This window comes from Saimiri boliviensis, chromosome 16 (assembly GCF_048565385.1).
Source record: "Saimiri boliviensis isolate mSaiBol1 chromosome 16, mSaiBol1.pri, whole genome shotgun sequence".
NCBI classification, from domain to species: Eukaryota; Metazoa; Chordata; class Mammalia; order Primates; family Cebidae; genus Saimiri; species Saimiri boliviensis.
Window position 1 is genome coordinate 77,836,252 of NC_133464.1, and position 13,963 is coordinate 77,850,214.

Genomic DNA, 13,963 nt, shown 5'->3' on the forward strand with positions numbered 1-13,963 from the left:
ATACATTTTACCTGTCCCGGAAATTCTAACACGTTAATATTTTGCTGTGTAGAAATATTCCTCAAGTTTTGCTGTGGACAAATCTGCCCTGACTTCTGGCTTTAGAGTTCTACTTTTGCAAAGGACTTTGATCACCCGTGTTGTTATGAAGATATTCTCTTATACTTTCTCCTTCTCTATAGTTGTAAAATATTGAGATCTTTAGTATACCATAGTATGAAATTTATTTTTATACATACCATGGTATGGGGACTTAACTGTTCCCTCAATAAATAACCAACAGTTATTTGTTAGACTGTTCCCTCCCTAATTTGAAACGTCAGTTTTGTCAAATATTTTGTTCCGTGTAAATAGGTCTCTGGCTGACTTTGCCCCAGTATTTCACTGCTTATGTTGACTGTAACTCAACAGCATGGTTTACTCTTTATAGTTCAAGTCCCTCCTTAATTAAAAAATATTTTTAAGAGATGGGGTCTTACTCTTTGCCCAGGCTGGAGTCAGCGCTGCCATCATGGCTCACTGCACCCCACACTCCTGGTCTCGAGCAATCCTCCCATCTCGGTCTCCAGAGTAGCTGGGACCACAGACACGTGCCATCACACACCACTATTGTTTGTTAATTTTAGTGGAGGTGGGGTCTCTCTATGTCGCCCACGCTGGTTTTGAACTCTTGGGCTCAAAGGATTCTCCCACCTCAGCTTCCCAAAGGGCTGGGATTCCAGGCGCGAGCCACTGTACTCCACCTCTTTCACTCTTTTTCAACAGTTTCTTGGCCATTATTGCATATTTACCTTTCCAGATGAACTTTAGAATCAACTTGTTAAGCTTCAAAGCAATCTCATAGGGATTTTGATGAAAATTTCATTGAATTTGGCATTTAATTTTGGGATACCTTCCCGGCATCCAATTTATTCAGCCAGGATCATAGATCCTTCCCATATATTTGGGCTTTCTTTTATGTCTTTAGAAAGGTTGTTATTAAGGTTATTTATGAGATATTTAATAATCTGCCAGTCAATTTCTTCTTCAAACAGAGAGGAAGTGGGAAAGATAGTAAAAAGTCAAGCTCCCTGGGGCCAAGAAGTTTCATCATGAAGCCACATTCATCTGCAAAGATCTGACAACCTTTCTCCCAGCAAAGACCAGTTCAGTCCAGGCAGGATATTGAAATTATTAGATAAGAAGGTCTGGACAGTTGAGTAGGTTACAAAAACAAACAAATCCGTGTTCTTCCAGAAGTCAAAGACCTGAGGCTCTCTGACGACCTATCAAAAAGACCTGTTAGGATCCAATTTTTTTCTCTATATGGCACCTTTTTGTAGATTTTAAACAGAGAATTTAGCTCCTCTCCTTGCACGCCATCCTTCCCCCCAGCGCTACTCTGTTTATAATTCTTGGGGATTTTAAACGGCGTTGTGGAGAATCCTTCCAGTCTGCTGGTTTCTCACTTCTTTTTCCTGTCTCCCAATGGTCTCATCTCCCACCCAACTACAGCCACTCACTGCCAGGGTCACACGTGCAGTTTTTGTCAATAGAGTGACGGGAACCCCTCCAGAATCTCCATTTCAAACTTTCCACCTCCAATACTTCCTCCAATAATTCCGCCTCCAACACCCTCCATGCTCCAGCTCCAGCACAGAAACCGCCAGCCCCTGGTCCTGACACAGGCTCGCCGTCCCTGGCCCTCTCCTGCCTCATTTTCCTCTTACTTGGCTTAGACTCCATGGCAGATTACAGCCACTTCCTCGTGTCCACCCTCGACCCCTTGCTTTCTCTCCTTTTCTGCTCTCGTCTGGCCAAACAGCACCCCTGCTGAACTCTGACTTTCCACCTACCTCGTGCCTGAATTCACGTGAAAATGTGGCCGGAGACAGACCGCAGAACTGTGCTGAGTCATCTGGCTTCAAACGCATGACCGGAAACCACATAAAGGTTCTCAGTGTTTCCTGGCAGCCGTCCGCCCTCTCCGACCCTCCAAGACCATTTCACTTCCTCCTTTCTCTGCAAGTCCCCAGCCCCTCTTCCCCAGTGTCCATTCTCAGATGAGACCTTGCTTCCTAAGTCACCACGAAACCCAAGGCTCTCAAAGGAGACCCTGCACCAGACCCCACCACAGAGGCGTCCACGTCTGCAGCTGGCCCGCGGCTCAGCCTGCCCTGCGGTCCCTCAGGTGAGCAGCCCCGCTCCTTCCTGAGGCCAGCCCTCCACTGTGCAAGGCAGCCCAGCCCTCCTCCTACCCAAGAAACACGTGTTTGGCGTTTCTCCCCTTACTCTCCCGTATGCTTGATGTTCCAGTTTTTACCAAGTCATTGCCATCAGCACATAAACATGCTGTATTTCTGCCGCTAGGGAAAAGCAAAAGGCTGGGGTGGTGGCTCATGCCTATAATGCCCTGATTTCAGGAAGCAGAGGTGGAACAATCGCTTGAGTCCAGGAGTTTGAGACCAGCCTGGGTGACATAGCTGGACCGCATCTCTACAAATAAATAAATAAATAAATAAATAAATAAATAAGAAAAGTAGCTGGGTGTTGTGGTATACGCCTGTAGTCCCAGCGACTCAGGAGGCTGAGGTAGGAGGATCACTTAAGCCCGGTAGAGGCTGCAGTGAATCGTGATCATATCAGTGCGCTCCAGCCTTGATGACAGTGAGACCCTGTCTCAAAAAGGAAAGCAAGAGAGAGAGAGAGAGAGAGAGAGAGAGAGAGAGAGAGAAACAAACAGAGAAAGAAAGAGAAAGAAAAAGAGAGAAAAGAAAAAAGAATTTGTCTCGACCTTGACCACCTTCCCCTCCAACTGTCAGGCCATTTCTGTCTTTCTTTTTTTACAGCAGTTACTTGAGAAGGGGGTTCATGCTACTGTCTCCTTTCTCCCTTCCCTCTGCTTTTTTGAAGGTATTCTCGGAAAGATTTGGCCCCGGCTCTGCAACAGCTGTCTTGCTGGTCAGCAGTGCCCTCCATGCTGCTGCAGCTCGTGGAAATACTGGGCCTCATCTTCCTAGCAGCTGCACTTGACCATGGCCTCCCCAGACTCCAGTGCCCGCGGTCAGCCTCGCCATGTTCCTGTAAGCTGCTGGTGAACACATCCATCAGCACATGGCTTTAACTTCCTCTATGTGAAGGGCTCCTACTGTCCCCAGCTCACACGCACTGACCATCCTGGGTGTCTGATGTCCTTCCCCGGCCTTTCTTTCCTCATAGCGCTTACCGTGTCCTACCATCTTATGTGACCCTCTATTATGAGAATGGCTTGTTGTCTAGGGCAGGCTGGACTGGGGAAGGGGTTCTTGCCTACTTCCTTTGTGAACCTATCCCAAGTGCCCAGAACAATGCTGGCCCATCATAGACTATGCGGATCTCTTTTGATGATTTGTTTGCTCACTTCCATGCAAGCTCCTTGAACACACCAGCCATGCCCCACCACAGCCTCTGGACGTGCCTGGAAGCTCCATGGTGCGTCGCTGCTCTCCCTCCAGTCCTACGCCGGTGCTGCCCAGAGAGCTCCGCCTGGCCCCCATCCACCTGCTGTCTGGTTCCTCCCACGCCATATTTTTCCTCCTTAGCCCTCACTCTCTAACATACCCCTGTTAATTTTGCATATTGCCTGTCTCTGCCCTCTATACTGCATGCTCTCCGAGAGCACAAAGTTTCTCTGTTTCTTTCTCAGCACTAAAAAAAGGGCTTATATCTGTTTGTGGAAGAGACTTGCTGAGAAAGCATGCTTTGTAAAGTTCTCTGTGTTTACAGCTGTGTGCTGATCAGCTCCCAGGACGGTGCCTCATCGTCATGAGTCTGTACTACACAAAAGTCCCGACCGTCTGAATGTGCTGTGTCTGGTCGGATGCTGCACCCCGATTCTTCAGGGTAACGGTCGTTCATCTTCGGCTGCTCAACCTCCAAGCCACATGCCGTGATCCGCCTCGGCCACTGTCACAGCTGGTCCTGGAGGCCACAGGGCTCTCTCTCTTGGACCCAGGACTCCCACTGCTCCCTCCCCAGCTGATAGGGTTTAGCTGTGTCCCTACCCAAATCTCATCTTGAATTGTAGCTCCCTGATTGGCATGTGTTATGGGAGGGGCTGGTGGGAGATAATTTAATTACGGGGCGGTTTTCCCTATACTGTTTTTGTGGTAGTGAATAAGCCTCACCAGATCTGATGATTTCATAAGTGCTTTCCCCTTTTGCTTGGTTTTCATTCTCTCTCTTCTGCCACCATGTAAGATGTGCGTTTGGCTTTCCACCATGATTCTGAGGTCTTCTCAGCCATGTGAAACTGTGAGTCCACTAAATCCCCTCCCCTCTTTTTTAAAAAAATTACCCAGTATCCTGTATCTCTTTATCAGCAGCATGAGAACAGACGAATACACCAACTACACGCACACACGACTGTGTTCTCCTGGATTTCTGAGTCCCAGTCACCACCCAGCCAAGCTCAAGGCCACAGCCTCATTCACTCATGGCTTTGCTCCAAGTTGGGTGAATGTTGGTGTCTGGTACCGCTAGACACACCCCCAGATCCATTTCTTCTTTCATTCTGCAAATATTTACTGAACCGACACTATGCGCCCGGCATTGCTGTAGGCCCTTGGGACATAAGAGATAAAGCCCTTACTATCATGTCACTTACATTCTGATGAGGAAAGGCACATCATAAATAAATTACCCAGTAAATATATTGTGTGTCAGGTGATGGATAGTGCCGTGGAGAGAAACAAAGCCGGGTACAGGCTATAAGGAGCTGTGGGTCTGGGCAGGGTAATGCGGAGAGCGTGTCTGCATGGAGGTGGGGAGAGAATGATACTTTGAGACAGTAACATTCCAGTGAGCCACATGGCAAGGACAGGGTCGTGTGGAGAAAGCACAAGGGAGGAAGATTTTTTTCCCAAAACTAAAACAACGGCTCCCTAGGCTGGGGAAAGGTTACCACTAGAAGAGGAGCCACAAGGGAGGCGGAGGAAGAGAGGGCAGCGGGCAACCAGTCCCAGCTTCCCAAAAGGGCTGGGGGGGGCAGTGAGTCCCCAAGGAGGAGTGGCTACGTGGGCTGGAGGCAGACAGTGCCAGGGGCGGCCTTGTGCAGAGTGTTGGCTCGGAAGCAGTCACAGGGCCCAGAGTCCCTGTGTGGCTGGCGGTGGAGATCACTGGCTTCCACCATGGGATCCCACCAGCATGGCACAACGTGGGTGAGGGAACCCCCGAAATGACTGCTATTATGGTGGATGGTGGGAGCTCAAAATAAAAATGAACTTGAGTTCAGGAAGTAAAGCAAATTCTATTTTGTGCATATCTGAAGTTAGGGACTGAGATTCACATTTGCTACATTATATTAAAATCAGGCACAACTTATAGCGGTGTATCTTTTAGGGGTCTTTGCCCCTGGATACCGGCGTATTTTTCTCACAACAAGACTGCTGAAAAATGGAAGGAGTTGCCTTCAGTGGAGATCTCCGCCCCGCTGCTGCTCACCCCGAGAGGAGTCTCCGATGCTGCTTCAAAGTGGGAAACCGCTGACTTCTCTAAGAGAGATAGACTCCAATGGCATGTCTGCCAAAAAAATCCCAGAAACACATCCATCCTGAGGAAGGGAGCCCAGAAATTATTCATATCACTCTGCAGCTCTGGCAAGAGACCAGATCCTGGGAATTAGAGGCATCTGAAACGTTCCAGTGTGCTGCAGCAGTGGCAACACGCTTGGGGGGTCACAGTCTAAAAAGATGGAGCTTTGCAAAGAGGCTATCTTTGATTTCCTTTTAAGATGCAAAGAGGCCCAGTTTAGAACTTATATTTCCTTCTTTCTTCAGGAGTTTCTCATCTCTCGCCAATCTGTGTATCAGAATATGAATGAAGGGAGCAAAGGACACCATCTCATTTGGGAGTCAGGGGAAGCACAGGGAGGTTTTACCCAACTAGCTGCAGCCGGGTGAGCCACGAGAGCGTTATGTCACATCTGATACCCCGACGTTTCCACAGAGAGCTTAGGACAGAGCTCCAGACGCAGGCCATGTTCGCATCTGGACACTGGAAAGAAGCAGGGAGCCAGGGAATTGGAGAGACCCAGCGATGTTTGGATGGGTTCCAGATTTTGTTTCTTTGAACCTTCCTCAATTTCAAAGCCATTTATGATAAGTGAATTCATTTCTGACATCTTGGTATTCTAAATTCTAATGACCTTACCATCTCCATATTGGAACTGCTTTTGATTTTTAAAAGAACCATTCTTCTCTCTCTCTCTCTCTCTGGAATGCAGTAGGAGGATAAAGCATAGAACACATCTCTTGGTTTTCCCTTCAACATGGAGAGAGTCACTGACTCCCAGTTATGAAAGATGACAGACATAGAGATCATTGAACACTACCTGCGAGGGGTAAATTGGTACTTTTTTAGGTATGAAAAAGGGAAGGACCAGATTATAGATCACCCTGAAGGGCCTCTAGTTATTGATGTTAGATTCTTCTCCTCCAGACATCAGCCTTCCAAAATAAATGGCCCCTCAGTGCTCTCAACTCATAATCCAGCTAAGGAAAGAACGCAGACCATTTTTACTTAGCATGTGCTTGACTTGAACTCGATGGAGTGTGCTAAGGCAGTGAAGGGCAGCTGAGATTCCTCACTTTTGTTAGAAAGCTCATTTGGGTCATCACGGTGATTGCCACATCTTAAGAGAATCAGCCCATGTCTTCACGTCAACTTGGATGAAAACCAGAAAACAATGGTGGCACCATCCCTTTTGCAACTCCAGGAAGCTGGGAGGAAGTGCAGGTCATCCGTGTCCAGAAAGACCCTTAAGGCACTGGGATAGGGGCCGGATTCCATCGTCATCTGTTGAGGGTTGTTGAGCAAAGCAACATCAGATCTCCCCAGACAGAGTTCGTGGGTTCAGTTGCAAAGAGGAGTGACAGGGGGCAATGAACTAATCAACCAGGATGTGTGGGAAATGATGGGGATGCACACTGGGTCTGGGGTTACAGAAATGAAGGGACAAAAGCCACAGGATCAGGTCAGTGATCGGAAGTGGAAATACGGGAGAGGAGGCACCCACAGAGAATTCCAGGGTTCCAACTTGAATGATGAAGTGGAGGCTGATCCAGCTCACAGAACTAGAAGACACTGGAAAGGCTGCAGGGTGCCGGGGGAGCACAGCGGAGTTTTGGCATTCTGTGTTAGAAAGGCCTGTAGAACATCCTCTTGGACAGGCCCCTCATGTTCAGAGGGCAGAAAGCAGGCAGGGGCCTTCGGTGGAGATCTCTGCTCTGCAGCTGCTCACACTGGAAGGAGTCCCCCAGCCTGCCTCAGTGTGCAACCGTGAACTTCTCTAAAAGAGGTAGACTCCAGTGGCATCAAGAAGTAGGTTGAAGTCATGGCCGAAGCCATGAAAATGAAAGGCAATACTTAATACTGAGAGAATGTGGTTCACGGGAAGGCCACGGATGGCACCTGAGGCAGAGGAGGGGCAGTTTGAGCAGAAGCAATGCAAGGCCCAGTTCCAAAAGGCAAGACAAGTGACATCATTGCCTTTGATATAAAGAAGACTCAAAAGAGAGGGAAGGACTTGCCTCAAGAGTCACTGTGAGAGGCAGGGGGCTAGCAGGCAGGGCAGGGGTGGTGTGGTGGCACGTGGGTAAGGACTGGGGCATGATGCCAGGAGGCCCTGAGTGCCAGGCCAGGGCAGCTCCCACTGTTCCCCTCTCTGAGCTCCTCTCCCCAGGTATCCCCTCTGTCCCCTGGCCCACCCTCTTGTTTCCTCACGATCTCAGTTCGAATGTCACCTTCTCATCCAGGCCCACCCTAACCTCCCTTAATACTGCAGCTGGCAGCCCCGCCCTTCCCACCAATGCTCACACAAGGGCATCCTTGGACTTACTTTTCCTTTTTGTTTGCTTTTATCACTTTCTAACATACTACATAATGTATAGCAATTCAACATACTATGTAATCTATCGTGATTTAATTTACATCTTGATAATATTTTTATAACACACTACATAATTTATATCTATCAGGTTGGTGCAAAAGTAAAACCACAATTACTTTTGCACCAACCTAATATAATTTTCAAAATATTTCTAACATATTATGTAATTTATATCTTTATAATAATAAATGACATTATATAATAATATCTTTATATGTATAATATATATTGTCGCTCTTCTTCTACTCAAACGACCCCTCCAGAAGAGCAGAACATCTTATTTCTTTTGTACATTGAAGGTTCCCCTGCCCCTGGAAGAGCATCGGCCTCACAGTGGCCCCATGCAGTGTCTGTTGAGTGAATGAACGTTGCTGAGTGTGATGGAAGACCCAGAGTGCTAATGTCTAGAATAGAGATACAAAGAAAGCACTCCAGAGCCCCAGAAGAAGAAGGAATTACTTCTGGATCAGAGGACTGGCCAAAGCTCCATGAAGGCAGTGACATCTGAGTCAGCTCTTGGGGGCTGGCAAGATTTTCGTGGTCAGAAGTGGATGCCGCATGGGCTGTGACTGGGCTCCTGGCTGGGGAGCTGCTCGCCCCTGCGGGGAGAGGTGAACAGCCCAGCAGGCTGGAACAGGAGCTCCTTGAGGAGCATGGGTGGGGACAGAGTGCAGGCTGCAAGGGAGTTCCTTTCACAGTCACTGCCGCGGGCTTGGATATGCCTGGCAGATTTCAAAGTGCAGATAGTGAGAGAGAGAGTTGGATATGAGCCTGAAACCCGGGAGAAAGGTCTGCGCCAGAGATGCAACCTTGGGAACCACCCGCATACCGGTGGTATCTGGAGATCACCAGAGGGAACGAGTGCAGATGGAGAAGAGAACCAGGATGGAAGCCAAAACGCGCAAAGGGTAAGAGGTCAGGGAGAAGGAGAGGAACCAGCAAGGATCAGCTAGATCAAACGATGGCTCTCATCCGAGGAGCTCCGAGACTGACAGTGGACGCTCAACGTGATGCTGTTGGCGGCCTTGGAAAGAACTGCCTGGCAAGGGGGTGGGGAAGCCTGGTGGGTGTAGACAGGGAGACAGCACGTGGCTGATTCTGATCCTTTTAAGAAGTTGTGCTACAAGGAAATGGGACATAGGTTGGCTGATAAAAGGGTGATAGAGAAGGATTTTGTTTGTTGGTTCAATAAGGGAGGAGCAACAGGATTTTAATTAGTTAATGGGAAGGAGGCAGCGGAGAGTGGAAAGGCGATGGAAAGTGAAGGGAGACTTGCATGAGGGCTCTCCTTGAGTGGGCAGGAGACGCTGGGATCTGAGATTTGGATGGAGAGATTTGCTGTGAGCACAACGTGGAAAGGCCATTTGGTGTCGCCGACCGGAGTCCGTGGTCCGGGTGCTGGTGGGCACGGCGGATGGGTGGAAGCTGGTGGAAGTTCCTGTTGGATGGTTTCCATGTTCCCAGTGAGGTGGGGAACGAGGCCAACAGCTGAGAGGACAGGATGAGAGCAGATTGCTGGGGTTTGGGAAGAGAGGAGGAAGAGCAGAATTATAGATTGACACGCGCACACTTAAGACGGGCAGGTGACTGCCCGGGGGTCTCCAGAGCCCACTGGGGTTTAAAGCAGCCCCGTTGCGGGTTTCCATGTGTCCTCCAGCTGTACTCATGCCCGCTCTTCACTTCTGTCACCTCCACTCCTCACTCAGCCTTTGACTTCCCTGAGGTCTGGTGCGCACCGCGTGTTTAATGAGTGTTTGCTAAGTGGAACTGAGGTTGGCAGCACTTCAGGAAAGGCCAACAGAAAGGCAAAGGCAGACAGCTGAGGACATCCCCAGACAGGCCAAGGGGAAGGGGCGGGGAGTAGGGTGGCTGCTGGGATCTTGTCCTCTCTCCTGGTCCTTCTCTGCTACTGTGGTGGGTATGGTATGGGACAGAGGATGAGGGGTAGAAGAACAAACAGAAGCTCATCTCACCTAAACTGAACAAAACCGACTGGCCCCTGGGCCACCCAGAGCTGGAGTGACCTCTGCTCCCTCGCCGCTCAGCCTTGCACCTGCAGCCAGTAACAAACCCAGCTGACCAGACCTCCTGAAAAGCTCTGGAATCATTTCCTTCTCTACCCCAGCTTCTGTTTGAGCCTTTCTTGGCTCCTTCAGCATTTCTTATCTGGATCATCGTAACAACCGTTAAACAATTTACTGAGCACTTACTATATGCCAGTCACTAGCTAATGGGCTTTATGTTTGTTCATTTATTGAGTCCTCAAACGAAAGTCCTCATTTTGCAGATGAGGAACCTCAGGCCCCTGAATGTCTGCAATACTCTCCTCAAGGGTCTCCCTATCTCCCACCTAACCCATCCCCCAATTCCCCATCAGCGTGAGTGTCCTTAGACATCTGTTTAGAATCTGCATGGTGTTTAGTTTGCAGAACAAAGTCTTTGGCAAAGGCATAGGTGACCTTTCATTAGCAAACCCCGACTGCCTTTCCTGATCCCTTCCTGTTTCTTTCCTTCAAAGGGGCCCTTCACTCCAAAATAAGTCAGCTTCTCCCCAGAATTCAACACCTCCCAGCCCCCTTCCCAGCCCTATGCCCACTGCTCCCCACCATCCTCATTTGGCTCCTATGGACTGAAATGTCCTTTCTGTCCCTCAGCCTGCCACCCTGTTGTCCTCCAGCCCTACAGTGACTGCCGGGGAGGGCTTTGCTGACAGCCCCTGTCTGAACGGGTGTGCTGCCTCTCTGGGTCTCCTCAGACCCACTGAAAATCTTTACCAGCTCCCAGTCCCCACACGGCATGGTGGATTGGCTTGCCAGCCTCCCTGAGGTGGACATCCCGAGAAAGCAGTGTTTTCAAAGTCTATTTCAGCGTGTATTTCACAGCCAAATAGGAGTTGAGATACAGGCATCCTTTTGACACACAACAGAAGAGGAATGTCTCTAATTTAGAAATGAAGCCAATGTCTGTTTGGTCTCTTATTGATATGTTGTTTTAACAAAATGCTCTAAAAATTTAAGTTTTTATTGCAGCAAATCTTCTGGGTTAGGTTGATGTCATGCCCCCTAGGAAAGTAGATTTGTTTTTCTGTTGTTGTTAGTTTATTTTATATTCAAAGAGGGCAATGTCTTGCTCTGGTTAGCAGACAAATTAGCAGTAGGTCCGGCTGAGATAAAAAAAATTACTTATTTTTTAAAATGTATTTATTTGTTTAGTCAAAACATAGTTGTTGAATGCCTTCTTAAGCTCCAAGGGCTCTATTAGACAGGTACATTTATCACTTATCAAAACAGTTCTCTTGCCTTTTTGTTTTTAATCTAAAAAAAAGTTTTTTTTTTTTGAGACAGAGTCTTATTCTGTCGCTGGGCGCCAGGCTGGAGTGCAGTGGCACGACCTCAGCTCACTGCAACTGCCGCCTCCCGGGTTCAAGTGATTCTCCTGCCTCAGCCTCCTGAGCAGCTGGGATTACAGGTGCGTGCCACCACGCCCAGCTAATTCTTGTATTTTTTAGTAGAGACGAGATTTCACCATGTTGGCCAGGCTGGTCTCAATCTCTTGACTTTGTGATCCGCCTGCCTCGGCCTCTCAAAGTGCTGGGATTACAGGCGTGACCCATGGCGCCGAGACTTCAATCTAAAATTTTTGAGACTGAGGCATGCCTTGGAGTCAGCAGTGCTATGAAAGCAACAAAATAGGAGTTGTATTATATTTGAAATCATATATTAAAGGTAATGATAGAGTGAGCCACACGAGGTAATTAGTTTACAATGTGCTTCCACAAATGCTCTCAGACACCATGATTAGTGCTCCCTGGAGCCTTCTGTCCCTGAAACTAGCGATCATGGTTCTCACCAGAACTCAACTCCCACAGGGTGTTATGATGAATACCATGTTGGTTCTAATATTGCTGTAAGTGTTTAGGCCTGGGTGTGAGAGGGGGTGGCAAAACGAAATGGAGATAAAATACAAAGCTTATGCTTCGATTGCTTAGCCAGAAACCGGTAAGGAACGAGCCAGCCACCCTTCAGTGAGGTTTTAGGGTGACATAGGGACAAAACCCCCAGCCACTTCCTGCACATATATGTGCACAGTCTGTGGGAGTTATAACGGGTTGTAAGTGCTGTTTCCAACTGGTTTTCTATCGGATGTGTCTACAAGCTTAACAAGAATGAAAGAAAAAGAAAAGAAAGAGAGAAAACAAAGAAAGAGAAAAGAAGGAAGGAGAGAGAGAGAGAGAAATCTAGTCTCCACAGGAGCAGAGAAGCATCCTGAGCCTCACTCCTGGTTCCTTGACTGGCCCCGAGGGCCGTCAAGCATCGTTCCTGCCATTCGCAGCACGCTGGGATTAGAAAAGGAAAGGGTGTTCCGCGTGTGGAGCGCCTGCTGTTGGGTGCTGTGTTAGGGGCCTGATCTACAGCACGTATTTCTTCTCAACCACAGCTCAGTGAGGTCAGTCGTATAAGCTCTGCTTTGCAGATGAGACACCTGAAGTTGGGAATGAAGACATGACTAGCTCAGGTCCCCAGAGATGTGTAAGAGGGCTGAGAAGGGAGCCAGACTCCTCGGGGTTTGGGGTCTGCCTGAGTCCACCACTCTGTCCTGCCCTCCCCAGAGCCGAGGCTGCACTAGGAGGAGCCCAGATCCCCTGATGCTGGATGCTAGAGTCTTCCAAGGGTGGTTATGGGGTAGATGCAAAGTGCAGAGGGGCTGGGAGTCGGGGCCCCACCAGGGCATGGGGAAGCTGCAGCAGCGCCTCCAACCTTTGTCATGGGTGCAAGTGGGCACTGCCCTCTGGACGGGAATCGGGTTTTGGATGGGCTGGAGAGGAACCCAGGGTTCCACAGGGCAGAAGTTGCACTCCAGAGGAGAAAGGGCCTCCTTGTCTGATGTGAAAGGCACTCCAGGGCAGGGCAGGGCAGGGCAGGGCAGGGCAGGGCAGCTGAGCCTGGCTTGTGTCTCCTAGGCTTTTTCTCTGCAAGAACCCACTCAGTGACAGTTTTGCTTTTCAATCATTTCTTCCTAAATCCATTAACATTTTTCTATATTTCTCAATATACAAAATGATTGATAGGAGAGAGATGAATGAGAGACCTATTTCACTGCAATTGTTGAGCACCTAAAAGACATTTCTATCTCATCTGGAGAAGAAGGAGGAGGAGGGGGAAGGGAAAGGCAAAGTGGGTTTGGACCTTCTCTTTGTCCACTTAAATAAGAATTTCTGACTTGGTCAATCCAAAAATGTTTCCTGAGCACCTACCATGCGCCAGTTGATTGTAGGTGCCAGAGGGTAGACAGCAAATCTTAAGGCACTGGGGTCACCCACAAATAACTCAGGACCTGGTGGCCGCAGCTCAAGGCTGAGGAATCTCCTGGGGACACTCACTTCTGTGTATGGTGGACATTCCAGACAATCTTCATGATGACGTGTGAGCTGGAAAGAATGGCAGGATTGTAGCAGGACCACCTGCTCTAAGAGATTTGCAGCCCGTTGGGAATCAGGTCTTATTCACATGTGCGTCTTTATGTCCAACAACATCAGCTCATAGTAAGTGCTCAACAGACACCACTGGACAGATGGCTGGGATAAGGGGCAGCACAAGGAACAGTATGGAGGTGACAGTGCCTGGCACACTGAGGGCTCCCTGTTCAGTTAGGTTGATGCTTCCTTAGCCTCGAGAAACAGAGAGGTAAAATCTGGAAAGGCAGAAGAGACATGGATGCCTCAGAAAGGTTTGAACATTGCTGTGTCGGAGAAGGAACTGGCAACTATTAAGACGCAGAGTAAGACCGGCCGCGGTGGCTCACGCCTGTAATCCTAGCACTTTGGGAGGCCGAGGCAGGCAGATTACGAGCTCAGGAGTTCAAGACCAGCCTGGCCAACATGGTGAAACCCTGTCTCTACTTAAAATACAAAAATTAGCTTGGTGTGGTGGCGGGTGCCTGTAATCCCAGCTACTCAGGAGGCTGAGGCAGGAGAATCACTGGAACCTGGGAGGCAGAAGTTGCAGTGAGCCGAGATTGTGCCACTGTACTCCAGCCTGGGCTACAGGGAGAGACTTC

General features: G+C 48.9%; 1 long non-coding RNA gene across 1 annotated transcript; it reads left to right on the top strand.

Moving 5' to 3' along the window:
• The first annotated feature begins 1,037 nt into the window (after positions 1–1,037).
• LOC141581551 (uncharacterized) lies at positions 1,038–4,376 on the top strand. Its single transcript, XR_012514249.1, has 3 exons — positions 1,038–2,170; positions 2,893–3,062; positions 3,745–4,376. It is a non-coding gene; the product is annotated as an uncharacterized LOC141581551 (long non-coding RNA).
• Positions 4,377–13,963: the final 9,587 nt, after the last annotated feature.